This window comes from Arachis stenosperma, chromosome 2 (genome assembly GCF_014773155.1).
Source record: "Arachis stenosperma cultivar V10309 chromosome 2, arast.V10309.gnm1.PFL2, whole genome shotgun sequence".
Lineage (NCBI taxonomy): Eukaryota > Viridiplantae > Streptophyta > Magnoliopsida > Fabales > Fabaceae > Arachis > Arachis stenosperma.
Window position 1 is genome coordinate 80,619,288 of NC_080378.1, and position 18,587 is coordinate 80,637,874.

Here is an 18,587-nt window from a genome sequence, read left to right on the forward strand (position 1 = left end):
TGGTAATTCTGTGCGTTGGATGTTGGTGCAGAAAAGTTGCTTTGGTGAGTTTGTGAGTTATTATGAGGTGGTTGATATGTGTTTTGTGTTTTTCTATATTGGTTAGTGTTGGTGGCATGGTGATTTTGGTTGTTTGTGTTACGGGTGTGGTTGTGGCTGTTGTTCTTTTGCCAATGGTTTTCACCCCACCTTAGATTGGGATGATTTTTCCAAGAGGAGTTGTATGTATCACCATGAAAGTCGTCCTGAGAATTTGAAGTATTTTGCATGTATTGAACTTGTTCTTGTGGCTGTTCAACAGTGGTCCCTTCACCTTGGCTCCATTCAAGTGATGGTTGATTTGTTGTGTTCACTGATGCTAGCTGGAAACCATCCATTCTCTTTGTTATCATTTCCATTTGTTGTTGGATTTGTTGGTGCATTAACTTATTTTGTGCCAAGATAGCGTCAACACCTTCAAGCTCCATTACGCCTTTCTTTGGGGCCGGGTTATGTTGCCTCTCTGATGAGTAATAATACTGATTGTTTGCCACAATCTCAATGAGGTCTTGAGCCTCCTCAGCAGTTTTCATCATGTTGAGTGATCCTCCTGATGAGTAGTCTAGCCCCTTCCTTGCTTCTAAGCTTAAACCTTCATAGAAGTTTTGGAGTTTGACCCAGTCACTAAACATATCAGGTGGACATCTTCTCATTAGTGCCTTATATCTTTCCCAGGCTTCATACAATGACTCCCCTTCCATTTGCCTGAAAGTTTGAACCTCTGTCTTCAACTTGATGATTCTTTGAGGTGGGTAGAACTTTGCTAGAAATCTGCCCATCAGATCATTCCAATTGTCGAGGCTTTCCTTGGGGAATGACTCTAGCCATTGAGTGGCCTTGTCCCTCAAAGAGAATGGGAATAGCAGCAGTTTGTAGACATCTGGATGCACTCCATTTGTCTTCACTGTGTTGCATATCCTCAGAAAAACAGACAAATGTTGATTTGGGTCTTCAAGAGGTCCCCCTCCATAGGAGCAATTGTTTTGTACCAAAGTGATGAGTTGGGGTTTTAACTCAAAGTTATTGGCCTGAACACTTGGAGTGGCAATACTGCTTCCACAATGTCTTGGATCAGGGATGGTATAAGAGGATAGCACCCTTCTAGGTTGTCCATCATTATTGTTGACCCCTCCAGGAGGATTGTGCATCTCATCCTCCATGACTTGATCTTCTCCCTCTGACTCCTCTTCACCAACTATTCCCTTTCCTCTTTCTGCTCTTCTTCTCCTTCGGAGGGTTCTCTCGTCCTCAGTATTAAGTCTATTAGCTCCTGACATACACAAACAAAACCAAAATCACAAGTGAACTATTCTAGAACTAGAGTGGAATTGGAGTTAGTGAAACAAAGTATCAAACAGTTAGTGGGCTTAGCAAAAAAAACACAAAAAAAATTGCTTAATCTAAACCACCTTTCACTTAATCATTGTCAATCTTTTCCAATCCCCGGCAACGGCGCCAAAAACTTGATACGTAAAAATTAAGTTTCACGTATAACCGGCAAGTATACCGGGTCGTATCAAGTAATAAAACTCACTAAGAGTGAGGTCGATCCCACGGAGATTGGTAGATTAAGCAACTTTAGTTAAATGGTAAATTTAGTCAAGCAAACATAGTTTTGATTTCATGAGCATTTTGATTTTTGAACTTAATTACAGGAACTTAAATGGCAAGGAATGTAAAGAACTAGAATAGAGAAATAAAATGAAAGTAAATAACTGAAACTTAAAGTGCAAGAAACTTAAATAACATCAAAGATAAATTGCAAGGAATTAAAGGTTGTAGAAATTCAAAGAACATAAAAGTAAATAGCAAGGATTAAAGGAACAGAATGTAGATAACAAGAATAATAAATTGACCGAATGTAAAAGGGAATTGGGTTATGGGTAGTCAAACAACTAGAGGTAAAAGAAATAAGAATTAATGATGGAGAGGATCATTAGGGATCAGAGATGCAAGTTTTCATGAATTGATGTTAGTCAAATCCTTCTCAATCATGGGTATAGATCCATGGCAAGTGGGTAATTGAATCCCAATCTCTTGGTGATTCAATTTCTCTCAACATAACCAATTGCCACTCTCGTGATCTAAGTGTTCACGAGAAGAGATGAAGCTCAATTCTATTCCAGCCACACAACTCCCATAATCTCAACCAAGGAAAGTTACATCTCACATACTAACCAAGGTGTATTGATCAAGGGAATCATGAAAGGATGAACTCTAAACTGAATTATGTGGCTCATTCCTCAAATTCACCACACAATTCACATAGATTAACCCCTCTCTCGATGGTGGTTGAATCTTTGAAGAACAAGAGTTTCCTCTTTGGATTAACCACTTGAATTGAGGAGGAAAAGAGGAGTTCATCAATACATTCAAACAAGCAGAGGTCTTCCCCCTAATGAATGGGGTTTAGTGAATCATAGCTCCAATTTCAACCATAATTGCTATCAACAAAAATTAAACTAAGTGTAAAGAAAAGAAGAAGAAGAATAAGGAAATGCTTAAAACTTAAAATTCCCCAAAGAAAAGTTCCAAAAGAAAGCCAAAAATAGCTCTCCGGGTATCCTCCCGGAAGTGCTATTGAGTTCTCCAAATAAAGTGCTAAAAGTGTATAATGCTAAGTGTCCAAAGTCCTCCTAAAGTACAAACTCAATCTCTATTTATATTAGTCCTAAAACTCCTTCAAAGATCTTCAATTGGGCTAGCAATGTGGGCTTTCTCTTTGTTGAATTTCTGGTTCAATTGAAGAAGTTGCTGGCCTTTGTGAGGAGTAGAGGAAGCAGAGCAAGTTGGCAACAATTCTGGCCCATTGAGGGGCGTTATTGGCAATAACTCTAGGCTTAATGCACGTTGGCAACGTGCATGGTGTTTTCCTGGGAGTGAACTTTCAGACTTGGGCGTTGCTAGCCCAAGTTGTTGCTAACAACTTGCTTTTCCTCTTCTTGGCTCTACTTTCATGCTAAATGTAGCCCAGAATTTGAGTGTCAACCTTCTGCTTCAATATGAACTATTATACATCGTTGGAAAGCTCTTGATGTCTATTTTCCAATGCCACTGGAATCACCTCAATTGGACTTTCCTAGCTCAAGTTATGCTTCCTCAAAGAAGGTAAGATCAAGCTGCCAAGTTGTTGCCAAAAACGCACCTATCCTCCCAAGTTGGCAATGTGCCTAGCCTCCCAAAGCAGAGACATGAGGCTGGCATTGTCACCAAGCACGCCTCCTTGCTAGCACGTTGGCAACGTGCCCGTGCTCCCTCCAGGGCTCATCTCTAGCCTTCAATTTTGCTTGTCACGTTGCCTTAGATAACGCCTTTGGAGGCTGGCGTTGGCAACGTGCTCGAGTGCTTCTTCATGTGAGCTTCCTTGCCAAATTTTGCTTGCTGCGTTGCCCTCAAACACGCCTTTGGAAGCTGGCGTTGGCAACGTGCTCGAGCCTTCCTCAAGGCTCTATGCTTGTTGCTTGGCGTTGTCCTTGAACACGCCTATGCTTCCTAGCGTTGGCAACGTGGTTGGGATCCAAGACTTGGTGCCTAGCCAAGTATTCCTTCCTGGCGTTGCCTTAAAACATGCCAATGCAAGTGGCATTGGCAACGTGCTTCTATTTGCTGGCCCAAGATCTTGTCCCTGGCGTTGTTGAAGAACACGCCAGTTCATTTCCAAGTTAGCAACGCTCTCGTGTGCCCATACTCCTAACTTGCATGCGTTGCCAAGGAACACGCCCATGGTTCCTAGCTCAACAACGTGCTCGAGCTCCCCTTTGGTGCCAAGGTTGCTTGCTACGTTGCCAAGGAACACGCCTTCATAACTTGGCGTTGGCAACGTGCATCTCCTTTTCCTGGGCCAAGTTTTCCATTCAGCGTTGTTTGCCTGCGTTGTCCTCAAACACGCCCCTCATCTCTAGGCTGGCAACGTGCTCGAGGCTCTAAACTAGCTCCCCAAGATTGCTTGGCGTTGCCTTGAATAACGCCTATGGTTCTTGGCATTGGCAACGCCAGCTTCTCCTCCTCTTGGGCCAAGTTTGCTTGTGTGCGTTGTCAAGGAACACTTCCCTTGTTCCTGGCGTTGGCAACGCCAGCTTAATCTCCTCCTGGCCAAGCCTTGCTTGTGTGCGTTGCCTTGAATAACGCTTCTTCATTCCCACGTTGGCAACGCCCTCGAGCTCTCCTTGGCTCAGCTCTTTGATTAACTGCGTTGCCATCAAACACTCACTCCTTTCTCCAAGTTGGCAACGCCAACATTTGCTCTCCAGGGCTGCCTGGCGTTACCTTCAAACACGCACCCTTTCTCCAAGTTGGCAACGCCAACAACTTCTCTTCTTCTTGCCCAGCTTGCATCATTCTTGCTTCCATGCTTTCTTGTTTCATCACCTATCATCAACAAGGGAAATAGCTTCAAAGTCTTACCAATTCATGCAATAAATTTCATGAGATTCATTCATACTCATTCATGTATGTATTCCTTAAATCATTTGCATGAATTTGGCTAGAATCAACATGTTCCTTGGTATTCTCATGCATGAAGACAAAACTCATAAAAGGACTTGTTTATTTAGAGAAAATGAGTGAAATTAAGCTAAAACCAACTAAACTAACTAGCTAATATAACAAATATGCAATTGCATCACCAACACCAAACTTAGAGTTTGACTGTGGGGGCTCTGTTTGGCTCTGTTTTGAGAGAAGCTCTTCATGCTTCTTCTTCATGGTGATAGAGGGATATCCTTGGGCCTTAAACACCAAGGATTCTTCATTCACTTGAATGATCAACTCTCCTCTATCAACATCAATCACAGCTTTTGCTGTGGCTAGGAAGGGTCTGCCAAGGATGATGGATTCATCCATGCACTTCCCAGTCTCTAGGACTATGAAATCAGTAGGGATGTAATGGTCTTCAATCTTAACCAAAACATTCTCTACAAGTCCATGAGCTTGTTTTCTTGAGTTGTCTGCCATCTCTAGTGAGATTCTTGCAGCTTGTACCTCAAAGATCCCTAGCTTCTCCATTACAGAGAGGGGCATGAGGTTTACACTTGACCCTAAGTCACACAGAGCCTTCTTGAAGGTCATGGTGCCTATGGTACAAGGTATTGAAAACTTCCCAGGATCCTGCCTCTTTTGAGGCAGTTTCTGCCTAGACAAGTCATCCAGTTCTTTGGTGAGCAAAGGGGGTTCATCCTCCCAAGTCTCATTTCCAAATAACTTGTCATTTAGCTTCATGATTGCTCCAAGGTATTTAGCAACTTGCTCTTCAGTGACATACTCTTCCTCTTCAGAGGAAGAATACTCATCAGAGCTCATGAATGGCAGAAGTAAATCCAATGGAATCTCTATGGTCTCATTTTGAGCCTCGGATTCCCATGGTTCCTCATTGGGGAACTCAATGGAGGCCAGTGGACGTCCAGTGAGGTCTTCCTCAGTGGCGTTCATTGCCTCTTCTTCCTCCCAGAATTCGGCCATGTTAATGGCTTTGCACTCTCCTTTTGGATTTTCTTCAGTATTGCTTGGGAGAGTACTAGGAGGGAGTTCAGTAATTTTCTTGCTCAGCTGACCCACTTGTCCTTCCAAATTTCTGATGGAGGACCTTGTTTCAGTCATGAAACTTTGAGTGGTTCTGATTAGATCAGAGACCATGGTTGCTAAGTCAGAGGTATTCTGCTTGGAACTCTCTGTCTGTTGCTGAGAAGATGATGGAAAAGGCTTGCCATTGCTAAACCTGTTTCTTCCACCATTATTGTTGTTGAAACCTTGTTGAGGTCTCTCTTGATTCTTCCATGAGAAATTTGGGTGATTTCTCCATGAAGAATTATAGGTGTTTCCATAGGGTTCTCCTAGGTAATTCACCTCTTCTATTGAAGGGTTCTCAGGATCATAGGCTTCTTCTTCAGATGAAGCATCCTTAGTACTGCTTGGTGCATTTTGCATTCTAGACAAACTTTGAGAGATCAACTTGACTTGTTGAGTCAATATTTTGTTCTGAGCCAATATGGCATTCAGAGCATCAATCTCAAGAACTCCTTTCTTCTGATTAGTCCCATTGTTCACAGGATTCCTTTCAGAAGTGTACATGAATTGGTTATTTGCAACCATTTCAATCAGTTCTTGAGCCTCTGTAGGCGTCTTCTTCAGATGAAGAGATCCTCCAGCAAAGCTATCCAAAGACATCTTGGATAGTTCAGAGAGACCATCATAGAAAATACCTATGATGCTCCATTCAGAAAGCATGTCTGAGGGACATTTTCTGATTAATTGTTTGTATCTTTCCCAAGCTTCATAGAGGGATTCTCCATCCTTCTGTCTGAAGGTTTGGACTTCCACTCTAAGCTTACTCAATTTTTGAGGTGGAAAGAACTTTGCCAAGAAGGCATTGACTAGCTTTTCCCAAGAGTCCAGGCTATCTTTAGGTTGTGAGTCCAACCATATCCTAGCTCTGTCTCTTACAGCAAAAAGGAATAGCATCAGTCTGTAGACCTCAGGGTCAACCCCATTAGTCTTGACTGTGTCACAGATTTGCAAGAACTCAGCTAAAAACTGATGAGGATCTTCCATTGGAAGTCCATGGAACTTGCAATTCTGTTGCATTAGAGAAACTAATTGAGGCTTAAGCTCAAAGTTGTTTGCTCCAATGGCAGGGATAGAGATGCTTCTCCCATAGAAGTCGGGAGTAGGTGCAGTAAAGTCACCCAGCACCTTCCTTGCATTGTTTGCATTGTTGTTTTCGGCTGCCATGTGTTCTTCTTCTTTGAAGAATTCGGTCAGGTCCTCTAAAGAGAGTTGTGCTTTGGCTTCTCTTAGCTTTCTCTTCAAGGTCCTTTCAGGTTCAGGATCAGGCTCAACAAGAATGCTTTTGTCTTTGCTCCTGCTCATAAGAAAGAGAAGGGAACAAGAAAATTATGGAATCCTCTATGTCACAGTATAGAGATTCCTTGAAGTGTCAGAGGAAAAGAAGAGTAGAAGACAGAAGTAGAAAATTCGAACTTATCAAAGGAGATGGAGTTCGAATTTTGCATTAAGGAATAGTGTTAGTCCATAAATAGAAGGATGTGAGAAGAAGGGAAGTAATTTTCGAAAATTAAGTAAAGGATTTTGAAAATATTTTTGAAAAACACTACTTGATTTTCGAAAATGAAAGTGGAAAAGAAATCAAGTGATTTTTTTGAAAAAGATTTTGAAATTAGAATTCAAAAAGATTTGATTGAAAACTATTTTGAAAAAGATGAGGTTAAGAAGATATGATTGATTTTAAAAATATGTGATTGAGAAAATATGATTTGAAAACAATTTTAAAAAGATTTGATTTTAAAAATTAATAACTTGGCTATCAAGAAAAGATATGATTCAAACATTAAACCTTTCTCAACAGAAAAGGCAACATACTTGAAATGTTGAATCAAATCATTAATTGATAGCAAGTATCTTTGAAAAAGGAAAGAAATTGATTTTGAAAACATTTGATTGAAAAGATATGATTTGAAAAAGATTTGATTTTGAAAAACTTTGAAAACTTGAAAAAAATTGATTTGAAAACAAAATCCTCCCCCTTGTGCCATTCTGGCGTTAAACGCCCAGAATGGTGCACATTCTGGCGTTTAACGCCCAAAACTATACCCTTTTGGGCGTTAAACGCCCAACCAGGTATCCTGGCTGGCGTTTAAACGCCAGTCTGTCCTTCTTCACTGGGCGTTTTGAACGCCCAGCTTTTTCTGTGCAATTCCTCTGCTGTATGTTCTGAATCTTCAATTCTCTGTATTATTGACTTGAAAAGACACAAATTAAAAATATTTTTGGATTTTTAATAATAAGGAAAAATCAAAATGCAACTAAAATCAAATAACAATGCATGCAAGACACCAAACTTAGCAGTTTGTATACCATTGACACTAACAATATGAGAATGCATATGAGACACACAAAACACTTCAAGTCAATAGAATTCAAAGATCAGAGCAAGTAAATCATCAAGAACATTCTGAAGTTTACTAAGACACATGAATGAATGCATGCAATTGACACCTAACTTAAAATGAGACACCAGACTCAAACAAGAAATTTTTGGGTTTTATGATTTTTTTGATTTTTTTTTTGTGTTTTTCGAAAATTAAGTGAAAAAAGGTATCAAAATTCTTAATGATAATTCCAGGAATCAGTGCAATGTTAGTCTAAGACTCCGGTCCAGGAATTAGACATGGCTTCACAGCCAGCCAAGCTTTCAAAGAAAGCTTCGGTCCAAAACACTAGACATGGCCAGAGGCCAGCCAAGCCTTAGCAGATCACTGCTCCAAAAGCAAGATTGATGAAAATCAACAAGCTCTTGTGATGATAAGTTGAAACCTCGGTCCAATGAGATTAGACATGGCTTCTCAGCCAGCCAGACTTCAACAAATCATCATGAAACTCTAGAATTCATCTTCAAGAATTTCGAAAAAAAATACCTAATCTAAGCAACAAGATGAAAGTGGTTTGAATTTGAATGGAGGTGTTGGTGGGGTTTTATGAAGGATGGATGTGAGTGGTGAAGAAAAAGAATGGATTTGATAGGTGAGGGGTTTTTGGGGAAGAGGTGTTGAGGTGATTGGTGAAGAAGAGAGAGAGAGTGGTAGGGTAGGTGGGGATCCTGTGGTGTCTACAGATCCTGTGGTGTCAAGGAAAAGTCATCCCTGCACCAAATGGCATTCAAAATCACGTTTTGAGCCATTTCTGGCGTTAAACGCCGGGCTGGTGCCCATTCCTGGCGTTTAACGCCAGGTTCTTGCCCTTTTCTGGCGTTTAACGCCAGTCTGGTGCCCCTTTCTGGCGTTAAACGCCCAGAATGGTGCCAGACTGGGCGTTAAACGCCCAACTGCTAGCCTCACTGGTGTTTAAACGCCAGTGGGTTCTTCCTCCAGGGTGTGCTATTTTTCTTCCTTTTTTTCATTCTGTTTTTGTTTTTTTCATTGATTTTGTGACTTCTCATGATCATCAACCTACAAAAAAAGATAAAATAACAAAAGGAAATAGTTAATTATAAAACATTGGGTTGCCTCCCAACAAGCGCTTCTTTAATGTCATTAGCTTGACAGAGGACTCTCATGGAGCCTCAGAAATGCTCAGAGCTATGTTGGAACCTCCCAACACCAAACTTAGAGTTTGAATGTGGGGGTTCAACACCAAACTTAGAGTTTGGTTGTGGCCTCCCAACACCAAACTTAGAGTTTGACTGTGGGGGCTCTGTTTGGCTCTGTTTTGAGAGAAGCTCTTTATGCTTCTTCTTCATGGTGATAGAGGGATATCCTTGGGCCTTAAACACCAAGGATTCTTCATTCACTTGAATGATCAACTCTCCTCTATCAACATCAATCACAGCTTTTGCTGTGGCTAGGAAGGGTCTGCCAAGGATGATGGATTCATCCATGCACTTCCCAGTCTCTAGGACTATGAAATCAGTAGGGATGTAATGGTCTTCAATCTTAACCAAAACATTCTCTACAAGTCCATGAGCTTGTTTTCTTGAGTTGTCTGCCATCTCTAGTGAGATTCTTGCAGCTTATACCTCAAAGATCCCTAGCTTCTCCATTACAGAGAGGGGCATGAGGTTTACACTTGACCCTAAGTCACACAGAGCCTTCTTGAAGGTCATGGTGCCTATGGTACAAGGTATTGAAAACTTCCCAGGATCCTGCCTCTTTTGAGGCAGTTTCTGCCTAGACAAGTCATCCAGTTCTTTGGTGAGCAAAGGGGGTTCATCCTCCCAAGTCTCATTTCTAAATAACTTGTCATTTAGCTTCATGATTGCTCCTAGGTATTTAGCAACTTGCTCTTCAGTGACATACTCTTCCTCTTCAGAGGAAGAATACTCATCAGAGCTCATGAATGGCAGAAGTAAATCCAATGGAATCTCTATGGTCTCATTTTGAGCCTCGAATTCCCATGGTTCCTCATTGGGGAACTCAATGGAGGCCAGTGGACGTCCAGTGAGGTCTTCCTCAGTGGCGTTCACTGCCTCTTCTTCCTCCCAGAATTCGGCCATGTTAATGGCTTTGCACTCTCCTTTTGGATTTTCTTCAGTATTGCTTGGGAGAGTACTAGGAGGGAGTTCAGTAATTTTCTTGCTCAGCTGACCCACTTGTCCTTCCAAATTTCTGATGGAGGACCTTGTTTCAGTCATGAAACTTTGAGTGGTTCTGATTAGATCAGAGACCATGGTTGCTAAGTCAGAGGTGTTCTGCTTGGAACTCTCTGTCTGTTGCTGAGAAGATGATAGAAAAGGCTTGCCATTGCTAAACCTGTTTCTTCCACCATTATTGTTGTTGAAACCTTGTTGAGGTCTCTCTTGATTCTTCCATGAGAAATTTGGGTGATTTCTCCATGAAGAATTATAGGTGTTTCCATAGGGTTCTCCTAGGTAATTCACCTCTTCTATTGAAGGGTTCTCAGGATCATAGGCTTCTTCTTCAGATGAAGCATCCTTAGTACTGCTTGGTGCATTTTGCATTCTAGACAGACTTTGAGAGATCAACTTGACTTGTTGAGTCAATATTTTGTTCTGAGCCAATATGGCATTCAGAGCATCAATCTCAAGAACTCCTTTCTTCTGATTAGTCCCATTGTTCACAGGATTCCTTTCAGAAGTGTACATGAATTGGTTATTTGCAACCATTTCAATCAGTTCTTGAGCCTCTGTAGGCGTCTTCTTCAGATGAAGAGATCCTCCAGCAAAGCTATCCAAAGACATCTTGGATAGTTCAGAGAGACCATCATAGAAAATACCTATGATGCTCCATTCAGAAAGCATGTCTGAGGGACATTTTCTGATTAATTGTTTGTATCTTTCCCAAGCTTCATAGAGGGATTCTCCATCCTTCTGTCTGAAGGTTTGGACTTCCACTCTAAGCTTACTCAATTTTTGAGGTGGAAAGAACTTTGCCAAGAAGGCATTGACTAGCTTTTCCCAAGAGTCCAGGCTATCTTTAGGTTGTGAGTCCAACCATATCCTAGCTCTGTCTCTTACAGCAAAAGGGAATAGCATCAGTCTGTAGACCTCAGGGTCAACCCCATTAGTCTTGACTGTGTCACAGATTTGCAAGAACTCAGCTAAAAACTGATGAGGATCTTCCATTGGAAGTCCATGGAACTTGCAATTCTGTTGCATTAGAGAAACTAATTGAGGCTTAAGCTCAAAGTTGTTTGCTCCAATGGCAGGGATAGAGATGCTTCTCCCATAGAAGTCGGGAGTAGGTGCAGTAAAGTCACCCAGCACCTTCCTTGCATTGTTTGCATTGTTGTTTTCGGCTGCCATGTGTTCTTCTTCTTTGAAGAATTCGGTCAGGTCCTCTAAAGAGAGTTGTGCTTTGGCTTCTCTTAGCTTTCTCTTCAAGGTCCTTTCAGGTTCAGGATCAGGCTCAACAAGAATGCTTTTGTCTTTGCTCCTGCTCATAAGAAAGAGAAGGGAACAAGAAAATTGTGGAATCCTCTATGTCACAGTATAGAGATTCCTTGAAGTGTCAGAGGAAAAGAAGAGTAGAAGACAGAAGTAGAAAATTCGAACTTATCAAAGGAGATGGAGTTCGAATTTTGCATTAAGGAATAGTGTTAGTCCATAAATAGAAGGATGTGAGAAGAAGGGAAGTAATTTTCGAAAATTAAGTAAAGGATTTTGAAAATATTTTGAAAAACACTACTTGATTTTCGAAAATGAAAGTGGAAAAGAAATCAAGTGATTTTTTTGAAAAAGATTTTGAAATTAGAATTCAAAAAGATTTGATTGAAAACTATTTTGAAAAAGATGAGGTTAAGAAGATATGATTGATTTTAAAAATATGTGATTGAGAAAATATGATTTGAAAACAATTTTAAAAAGATTTGATTTTAAAAATTAATAACTTGGCTATCAAGAAAAGATATGATTCAAACATTAAACCTTTCTCAACAGAAAAGGCAACATACTTGAAATGTTGAATCAAATCATTAATTGATAGCAAGTATCTTTGAAAAAGGAAAGAAATTGATTTTGAAAACATTTGATTGAAAAGATATGATTTGAAAAAGATTTGATTTTGAAAAACTTTGAAAACTTGAAAAAAAATTGATTTGAAAACAAAATCCTCCCCCTTGTGCCATCCTGGCGTTAAACGCCCAGAATGGTGCACATTCTGGCGTTTAACGCCCAAAACTATACCCTTTTGGGCGTTAAACGCCCAACCAGGTATCCTGGCTGGCGTTTAAACGCCAGTCTGTCCTTCTTCACTGGGCGTTTTGAACGCCCAGCTTTTTCTGTGCAATTCCTCTGCTGTATGTTCTGAATCTTCAATTCTCTGTATTATTGACTTGAAAAGACACAAATTAAAAATATTTTTGGATTTTTAATAATAAGGAAAAATCAAAATGCAACTAAAATCAAATAACAATGCATGCAAGACACCAAACTTAGCAGTTTGTATACCACTGACACTAACAATATGAGAATGCATATGAGACACACAAAACACTTCAAGTCAATAGAATTCAAAGATCAGAGCAAGTAAATCATCAAGAACATTCTGAAGTTTACTAAGACACATGAATGAATGCATGTAATTGACACCTAACTTAAAATGAGACACCAGACTCAAACAAGAAATTTTTGGGTTTTATGATTTTTTTGATTTTTTTTTTGTGTTTTCGAAAATTAAGTGAAAAAAGGTATCAAAATTCTTAATGATAATTCCAGGAATCAGTGCAATGTTAGTCTAAGACTCCGGTCCAGGAATTAGACATGGCTTCACAGCCAGCCAAGCTTTCAAAGAAAGCTTCGGTCCAAAACACTAGACATGGCCAGAGGCCAGCCAAGCCTTAGCAGATCACTGCTCCAAAAGCAAGATTGATGAAAATCAACAAGCTCTTGTGATGATAAGTTGAAACCTCGGTCCAATGAGATTAGACATGGCTTCTCAGCCAGCCAGACTTCAACAAATCATCATGAAACTCTAGAATTCATCTTCAAGAATTTCGAAAAAAAATACCTAATCTAAGCAACAAGATGAAAGTGGTTTGAATTTGAATGGAGGTGTTGGTGGGGTTTTATGAAGGATGGATGTGAGTGGTGAAGAAAAAGAATGGATTTGATAGGTGAGGGGTTTTTGGGGAAGAGGTGTTGAGGTGATTGGTGAAGAAGAGAGAGAGAGTGGTAGGGTAGGTGGGGATCCTGTGGTGTCTACAGATCCTGTGGTGTCAAGGAAAAGTCATCCCTGCACCAAATGGCATTCAAAATCACGTTTTGAGCCATTTCTGGCGTTAAACGCCGGGCTAGTGCCCATTCCTGGCGTTTAACGCCAGGTTCTTGCCCTTTTCTGGCGTTTAACGCCAGTCTGGTGCCCCTTTCTGGTGTTAAACGCCCAGAATGGTGCCAGACTGGGCGTTAAACGCCCAACTGCTAGCCTCACTGGTGTTTAAACGCCAGTGGGTTCTTCCTCCAGGGTGTGCTATTTTTCTTCCTTTTTTTCATTCTGTTTTTGTTTTTTTCATTGATTTTGTGACTTCTCATGATCATCAACCTACAAAAAAAGATAAAATAACAAAAGGAAATAGTTAATTATAAAACATTGGGTTGCCTCCCAACAAGCGCTTCTTTAATGTCATTAGCTTGACAGAGGACTCTCATGGAGCCTCAGAAATGCTCAGAGCTATGTTGGAACCTCCCAACACCAAACTTAGAGTTTGAATGTGGGGGTTCAACACCAAACTTAGAGTTTGGTTGTGGCCTCCCAACACCAAACTTAGAGTTTGACTGTGGGGGCTCTGTTTGGCTCTGTTTTGAGAGAAGCTCTTCATGCTTCTTCTTCATGGTGATAGAGGGATATCCTTGGGCCTTAAACACCAAGGATTCTTCATTCACTTGAATGATCAACTCTCCTCTATCAACATCAATCACAGCTTTTGCTGTGGCTAGGAAGGGTCTGCCAAGGATGATGGATTCATCCATGCACTTCCCAGTCTCTAGGACTATGAAATCAGTAGGGATGTAATGGTCTTCAATCTTAACCAAAACATTCTCTACAAGTCCATGAGCTTGTTTTCTTGAGTTGTCTGCCATCTCTAGTGAGATTCTTGCAGCTTGTACCTCAAAGATCCCTAGCTTCTCCATTACAGAGAGGGGCATGAGGTTTACACTTGACCCTAAGTCACACAGAGCCTTCTTGAAGGTCATGGTGCCTATGGTACAAGGTATTGAAAACTTCCCAGGATCCTGCCTCTTTTGAGGCAGTTTCTGCCTAGACAAGTCATCCAGTTCTTTGGTGAGCAAAGGGGGTTCATCCTCCCAAGTCTCATTTCCAAATAACTTGTCATTTAGCTTCATGATTGCTCCAAGGTATTTAGCAACTTGCTCTTCAGTGACATACTCTTCCTCTTCAGAGGAAGAATACTCATCAGAGCTCATGAATGGCAGAAGTAAATCCAATGGAATCTCTATGGTCTCATTTTGAGCCTCGGATTCCCATGGTTCCTCATTGGGGAACTCAATGGAGGCCAGTGGACGTCCAGTGAGGTCTTCCTCAGTGGCGTTCATTGCCTCTTCTTCCTCCCAGAATTCGGCCATGTTAATGGCTTTGCACTCTCCTTTTGGATTTTCTTCAGTATTGCTTGGGAGAGTACTAGGAGGGAGTTCAGTAATTTTCTTGCTCAGCTGACCCACTTGTCCTTCCAAATTTCTGATGGAGGACCTTGTTTCAGTCATGAAACTTTGAGTGGTTCTGATTAGATCAGAGACCATGGTTGCTAAGTCAGAGGTATTCTGCTTGGAACTCTCTGTCTGTTGCTGAGAAGATGATGGAAAAGGCTTGCCATTGCTAAACCTGTTTCTTCCACCATTATTGTTGTTGAAACCTTGTTGAGGTCTCTCTTGATTCTTCCATGAGAAATTTGGGTGATTTCTCCATGAAGAATTATAGGTGTTTCCATAGGGTTCTCCTAGGTAATTCACCTCTTCTATTGAAGGGTTCTCAGGATCATAGGCTTCTTCTTCAGATGAAGCATCCTTAGTACTGCTTGGTGCATTTTGCATTCTAGACAGACTTTGAGAGATCAACTTGACTTGTTGAGTCAATATTTTGTTCTGAGCCAATATGGCATTCAGAGCATCAATCTCAAGAACTCCTTTCTTCTGATTAGTCCCATTGTTCACAGGATTCCTTTCAGAAGTGTACATGAATTGGTTATTTGCAACCATTTCAATCAGTTCTTGAGCCTCTGTAGGCGTCTTCTTCAGATGAAGAGATCCTCCAGCAAAGCTATCCAAAGACATCTTGGATAGTTCAGAGAGACCATCATAGAAAATACCTATGATGCTCCATTCAGAAAGCATGTCTGAGGGACATTTTCTGATTAATTGTTTGTATCTTTCCAAGCTTCATAGAGGGATTCTCCATCCTTTGTCTGAAGGTTTGGACTTCCACTCTAAGCTTACTCAATTTTGAGGTGGAAAGAACTTTGCCAAGAAGGCATTGACTAGCTTTTCCCAAGAGTCCAGGCTATCTTTAGGTTGTGAGTCCAACCATATCCTAGCTCTGTCTCTTACAGCAAAAGGGAATAGCATCAGTCTGTAGACCTCAGGGTCAACCCCATTAGTCTTGACTGTGTCACAGATTTGCAAGAACTCAGCTAAAAACTGATGAGGATCTTCCATTGGAAGTCCATGGAACTTGCAATTCTATTGCATTAGAGAAACTAATTGAGGCTTAAGCTCAAAGTTGTTTGCTCCAATGGCAGGGATAGAGATGCTTCTCCCATAGAAGTCGGGAGTAGGTGCAGTAAAGTCACCCAGCACCTTCCTTGCATTGTTTGCATTGTTGTTTTCGGCTGCCATGTGTTCTTCTTCTTTGAAGAATTCGGTCAGGTCCTCTAAAGAGAGTTGTGCTTTGGCTTCTCTTAGCTTTCTCTTCAAGGTCCTTTCAGGTTCAGGATCAGGCTCAGCAAGAATGCTTTTGTCTTTGCTCCTGCTCATAAGAAAGAGAAGGGAACAAGAAAATTGTGGAATCCTCTATGTCACAGTATAGAGATTCCTTGAAGTGTCAGAGGAAAAGAAGAGTAGAAGACAGAAGTAGAAAATTCGAACTTATCAAAGGAGATGGAGTTCGAATTTTGTATTAAGGAATAGTGTTAGTCCATAAATAGAAGGATGTGAGGAGAAGGGAAGTAATTTTTCAAAAATTAAGTGGAAGATTTTGAAAATATTTTTGAAAAACATTACTTAATTTTCGAAAATGAAAGTGGGAAAGAAATAAGATGATTTTTGAAAAAGATTTTGAAATTAGAAGTCAAAAAGATTTGATTGAAAACTATTTTGAAAAAGATGAGGTTAAGAAGATATGATTGATTTTAAAAATATGTGATTGAAAAGATATGATTTGAAAACAATTTTAAAAAGATTTGATTTTAAAAATTAGTAACTTGGCTATCAAGAAAAGATATGATTCAAACATTAAACCTTTCTCAACAGAAAAGGCAACATACTTGAAATGTTCAATCAAATCATTAATTGATAGTAAGTATCTTTGAAAAAGGAAAGAAATTGATTTTGAAAACATTTGATTGAAAAGATATGATTTGAAAAAGATTTGATTTTGAAAGCTTGAAAAAAAATTTGAATTGAAAACAAAATCTTCCCCCTTTAGCCATCCTGGCGTTAAACGCCCAGAATGGTGCACATTCTGGCGTTTAACGCCCAAAACTATACCGTTTTGGGCGTTAAACGCCCAACCAGGTACCCTGGCTGGCGTTTAAACGCCAGTCTGTCCTTCTTCACTAGGCGTTTTGAACGCCCAGCTTTTTCTGTGCAATTCCTCTGCTGTATGTTCTGAATCTTCAATTCTCTGTATTATTGACTTGAAAAGACACAAATTAAAAATATTTTTGGATTTTTAATAATAAAGAATAATCAAAATGTAACTAAAATCAAATAACAATGCATGCAAGACACCAAACTTAGCAGTTTGTATACCACTGACACTAACAATATGAGAATGCATATGAGACACACAAAACACTTCAAGTCAATAGAATTCAAAGATCAGAGCAAGTAAATCATCAAGAACATTTTGAAGTTTACTAAGACACATGAATGAATGCATGCAATTGACACCTAACTTAAAATGAGACACCAGACTCAAACAAGAAATTTTTGGGTTTTATGATTTTTTTGATTTTTTTGTGTTTTTCGAAAATTAAGTGAAAAAAAGGTATCAAAATTCTTAATGATAATTCCAGGAATCAGTGCAATGTTAGTCTAAGACTCCGGTCCAGGAATTAGACATGGCTTCACAGCCAGCCAAGCTTTCAAAGAAAGCTTCGGTCCAAAACACTAGACATGGCCAGAGGCCAGCCAAGCCTTAGCAGATCACTGCTCCAAAAGCAAGATTGATGAAAATCAACAAGCTCTTGTGATGATAAGTTGAAACCTCGGTCCAATGAGATTAGACATGGCTTCTCAGCCAGCCAGACTTCAACAAATCATCATGAAACTCTAGAATTCATCTTCAAGAATTTCGAAAAAAAAAATACCTAATCTAAGCAACAAGATGAACCTTCAGTTGTCCAAACTGAACAATCCTTGGCATTGTTACCAAAAGCTTGCTCATAACTTAGAACAATCCCCGGCAACGGCGCCAAAAACTTGGTGCGCGAAATTGTGAACAATACTTTTCACAACTCTCATAATCCCCGGTCATGAACTCCAAAAACTTGGTAGCTCAATTCCATGGCATTACACAACTTCGCACAACTAACCAGCAAGTGCACTGGGTCGTCCAAGTAATACCTTACGTGAGTAAGGGTCGATCCCACGGAGATTGTTAGTATGAAGCAAGCTATGGTCATCTTGCAAATCTTAGTCAGGCAGACTCAAATGTATATGGTGATGAACGAAAATAATATAAGGATAAAGATAGAGATACTTATGTAATTCATTGGTAGGAACTTCAGATAAGCGCATGAAGATGCCTTCCCTTCCGTCTCTCTGCTTTCCTACTGTCTTCATCCAATCCTTCTTACTCCTTTCCATGGCAAGCTCGTGTAGGGTTTCACCGTTGTCAATGGCTACCTCCCATCCTCTCAGTGAAAGTGATTGCATATGCCCTGTCACGGCACGCGGAATTCAGCTGTCGGTTCTCGGTCATGCCGGAATAATATCCATTGATACTTTTGCGTCTGTCACTAACGCCCCGCCTGCTAGGAGTTTGAAGCACGTCACAGTCATTCAGTCATTGAATCCTACTCAGAATACCACAGACAAGGTTAGACCTTCCGGATTCTCTTGAATGCTGCTATCAGTTCTCGCCTATACCACGAAGACTCTGATCTCACGGAATGGTTGGCTCGTTTGTCAGGCGAGCACTCGGTTGTCAGGCGATCAACCATGCATCGTGCAATCAGGAATCCAAGAGATATTCACTAGAGCCTTGGTTGCTTGTAGAACAAAAGTGGTTGTCAGTCACCTTGTTCATAAGTGAGAATGATGATAAGTGTCACGGATCATCACATTCATCAAGTTGAAGAACAAGTGATATCTTAGAACAAGAACAAGCGGAATTGAATGGAAGAAT

General features: G+C 40.4%; 2 non-coding genes across 2 annotated transcripts; both read left to right on the forward strand.

Moving 5' to 3' along the window:
* The first annotated feature begins 6,255 nt into the window (after positions 1–6,255).
* LOC130963902 (small nucleolar RNA R71) lies at positions 6,256–6,363 on the forward strand. Its single transcript, XR_009080019.1, has one exon. It is a non-coding gene; the product is annotated as a small nucleolar RNA R71 (small nucleolar RNA).
* Positions 6,364–10,801: 4,438 nt separating this feature from the next.
* LOC130963903 (small nucleolar RNA R71) lies at positions 10,802–10,909 on the forward strand. Its single transcript, XR_009080020.1, has one exon. It is a non-coding gene; the product is annotated as a small nucleolar RNA R71 (small nucleolar RNA).
* Positions 10,910–18,587: the final 7,678 nt, after the last annotated feature.